This window comes from Colias eurytheme, chromosome 19, assembly GCF_061535395.1.
Source record: "Colias eurytheme isolate Ceu_HAF_F1 chromosome 19, ilColEury1 Martin Lab GWU primary, whole genome shotgun sequence".
Taxonomy (NCBI): Eukaryota; Metazoa; Arthropoda; class Insecta; order Lepidoptera; family Pieridae; genus Colias; species Colias eurytheme.
Genome location: NC_142998.1, coordinates 5,836 through 10,000, shown reverse-complemented (window position 1 = coordinate 10,000; position 4,165 = coordinate 5,836).

Sequence of the window (4,165 nt, the reverse complement as noted above, 5' to 3'; positions counted from 1 at the left end):
TAGTCGGGTTTCTTCTTCGACCCCAGAGCGGCCTCCTTGGCTAACTGGTCCACTCTTTCGTTCCCCCTTAGCCCTGCGTGCGCCTTGATCCAAAACAGAGCGACCTCCCGCCTCTGCGAAGCAGCTTTTCGGAGGGCCGCTCTTGTTTGCACAGCAAGGGGGTGGGGGGAACCGAGTGTGACTGCCTGGAGGGCCGATCTGGAGTCGCTGAAGATGCCGACTTTCGCCACTCCACTCTTGCAGGCTCTAATTACTGCTCTTTGGAGCGCTAGGAGTTCGGCCTGGTAGACGGTGCAATACGGCGGCAAAGCAAGCTTGACGGCATTCGTCTCGGCCTCCCCCTCCCATATGGAAAGGGCGGCTCCGACTCGACCCTCAATCTTGCTGCCGTCCGTGTAGATCCTATGTACGTGGCTATTAGCCACGTCGGAATACGAGTCCTCGTCCACCAGCCCGAACCCCAGCCCTTCCTGCTCTGCCGGATGTGGGTCCTCAATCGCCGGAGCCATTCTTTCCACCTCCCTGTCTCCCAACGCTGGGTGCGACACCCCCTTCTTGATCCCATATAGTCTCGAGACTTCGAGAATTCTGAGGTCAAGGGGGAGTATCCCAGCCAACAGCATAGCTGAGTTCAGGGAGACGGTCCGATATGCTCGGCAGATCTTTTGGGCGAAGCCCCGTTGTACGGTGTTCAGCCTTTTTTGGACCCCCATCTTTTCCACGGTGGGTGCCCACGCTGCCGATGCATACATAATAGTCGGTTCGATAACAGCTACATAAATAGTTCTAATAATATCTGGGCTAAGTCCCCAACCAACTCTGGCTGCCCTAGCCAAGAGTTTATATCGAGCGATTGCCTTTTGGCATACCGTCCCGACGTGGGCGTTGAAAGTGAGGCCGCTGTCAATCGTTAGGCCTAATATCTTAATCTGAGAAAAATATTTTATTTCCACATTCCCCATAGCGAGCCGTGGCACGTCATATTTTAACCTCCTCGTGGACAGGAGGGCACAAGTTTTATGTGGTGCAAATTTAAGTTTATTTTCCTTTCCCCATTCATCTATTACGTTTAGGACACGGTTCGCTTTTCCTTCTATTTCAAGGGCCGTATCACCCTCAAAGACCAACACAATGTCGTCGGCGAACGCCTGACAGAATACTCCCATCTCCTCTAACATCCATAGCAGAGGGTCCAGCAAGAGGTTCCACAGGATTGGTCCACCTATGGATCCCTGCACGCACCCCTTGCTGGTCCCCCTACTCACTTCCACGCCCGCATATCTAACTTTCACTCCCCTTTCACTCAGGTAGCTGCTGATCACCCGCCTCACGTTCCCCGGGCACCCAACTTCAGCCAACCGCACCTTTATGGCTGGCCACCAGGCGCTGTCGAAGGCTCCCTCTATGTCCAGCGATACCACAACAGAAATCTTCTTCTCCTCCCTCATATTTCTGATGTGGTTCACTAGTCTATAGAGGGCGTCCTCGGTGCTCCTCTGTGGCATAAAGCCATACTGGTGGGGGCTTATTTTGGGCAACAGGTAAAACCTGAGTCGGCCGACCAGCATCTTTTCGAAGATTTTGCCGAGCACAGGTAAGAGGCCGATCGGTCGATAGGCTTTCGGTACCCGATATGATTCCTTGCCCGGCTTTCGCAGTATAACCACGGTCGCCCACTTCCACTGTGCGGGGAAGTAGGCGGCAGAGAGGCATCTGTTGAGCAAGGCAAGGAACCATCCCGGGTTACAATCCACAGCGTGCTGACAGATGTCGGCCGTGAGGCCATCCGCCCCGGGGGCCTTCTTGGGGTTGAAGGACCTTACGGCTCTCTTCAACTCCTCCATGATGAAAGGAGGGTCATCCGGGCCCGCCGGTGGTTCGGTGTCCAAGGACTCCGCACACCCGCGCACCCGACGATGTCCCTCACTTTCACCACTTTCCTGGTCCTCGGGGTAGAAGGTCTCCGCCAACAGTTCTGCCGAGCTCCGGGCATCGAGGCTCTCACCGCCCCTCGAAAGGGGCAGATCCTCCTCTCTCCCTGTGGCTCTATTAAGCACCCTGTAGATGCCCTCCCAGACCCCCTCCCTATCCTGTTTCCGGCAAAACTCCTTCCAACTCTTCTCTTGCGCTTCTTTCACTGCCTTTTCATACATCTCTCTTTCTTCCAGGTACAATCCAACCACGCGGTCTCTGCGATCAGGTGCTGCGTTTCGGATCCTGCGTCTCCTCGTGGCCACCTGCTTCTTCATCTGCGCGAGCTCATCATTCCACCACGACAAGGTGAATTTCTGTGTGTGTTTTTTGGTCGGCATTGTGTCTCTGCATGTCTGTGTGATTGCTTCAGTGTATCTGTCTATTGCGTCATCTATTTGTTGTGTGCTGTGTATTGTGTCTATGTCTTGTATAGTTAATTGTCTGTCCGACATCAGCTGGGTCAGTTTCTCATGAAACTGAGTCCAGTTTGCCTTGTGTGTGTTAAATATGCGTGTAGTTCGTATTATGTTCGTGCCTGTGGATTTATGTTGTCTGATGCCGAAGGATATGCCGTTGTGGTCCGAGCTCGTGAGACTCTCCTCAACCCTCCAGTTGTCCACTCGGTTCAGCAGATCGTCGGAGCACGCTGTCACATCCACGTAGCTAGAGTACCTTTTCCCACCTCTAATGGTATCGAACGTAGGGATGTCCCCGGTGTTGAGTATGTGCATTCCCATTTCTTCCAGTACAGCAGACACATCTCTTCCTCGCGAGTCTTCCATTTCGCCACCCCACCACGGGCTTTTTGCGTTCGCATCGCCTCCCAGGACCATCCTATGGATACCCAGCTCACTCCCTATCCGCCTAAGATGGTCCAGGTAGAGCCCCACTGGTTTATCGGGCTCGAAGTAGAAGGACACTACAATCATCTCCCAGGCTTTGGTTCTGAGAGTGGCCACAACGATGTTGTTACTGCTAAGGCGTGTATGTAGTTCGACATCCAGTGTGTCGTCGAGTACTACAATACACGCCTTTACTGCTCCACCCCCTTCCCCTTCGCTCTGGAAGATCCTCACTCCATTGTATGTCCTCATACTTTTCGCCCCACCAACGTAGGGCTCTTGCAGCAATGCTACGCATGCCTTACGCTTGGTGGCTTCGAGCAGTAGCTCCCGTGTGGCGATTTGGCTCCGCTGGAGATTGGCCTGCAGCATTCGGTACTGGAAGGACTCACCTTGGGCAACCCTAGCAATACGCTACCGCCGATCTGGCCAGAGCATCCCACCTCTTTCTTTCCGTACACTCTCTGTCAAAGGCGCTGTGCTCTGCGCTGCCTTTCTTAGCCTTTATGCAGTTGATGCATTGAGGCACTTCTCCCCGCAGCCACTTGTCGCACTCGGTCTTCATGTGAGGACCGGCGCAGTGGCTGCATCGTTCCTTCTCCTCCCTACACATTCGTCTCGTATGCCCGTACCCAAGACAGCGCGAGCACTGCACTAACGGACTTTGATCCATCACTTTCACTCTACTTAGCCCTATATGGGCGTATCCTTCACTCGTGCATCTCTTCCATACCTGTGGACTCACCCTGGCCACTACGTGGTTCTGGAGGTGGTTCCTTGCTTTCATCACGTACGCTACTTCTACCTTTCTCTCTTCCCCCTTCAGGCCCTCAAGGATGCTTGCATTTTGATTACTGAATGCTGTGACGAAATCGTCAACTTCGCATTTCATTACATCCCTGAAGACTAGTAGAGGGCTCTTATTTTTTACATCTTCCACTACTAATCCCTCATTCTTTCTCAGCCTTTCCTTCACCTTGATTCTTTCTTCCTCATTCGCACAGCCGACGACCACCTTCCTGTTCTTCACCTTTCTTACCCTCTCTACTTTCACCCATCCGTCCTTTGCATCCACAGTCTTTCTGATCATTTCTAACACCTCATCACCCGTCTCTTGTTCGTCTTTGGATGACACCATGACCGAATGCAGGGCTCTTGCTTCGGGGAGTTTCTCTATGACTCCCTTCGAGACAACGCCCGCATAACTCGCCGTTTTGGCGACAGTCATGTTGCCCTCCAAAAGCGAGCTCAATTTGTCCATTTTATTTTCATTCTCCCGCATGCTTGCTCTCATATCTTCCATTCTTGTCATCATCTCTTTCATACTTTCTTTCATTCCTTCACTTAGG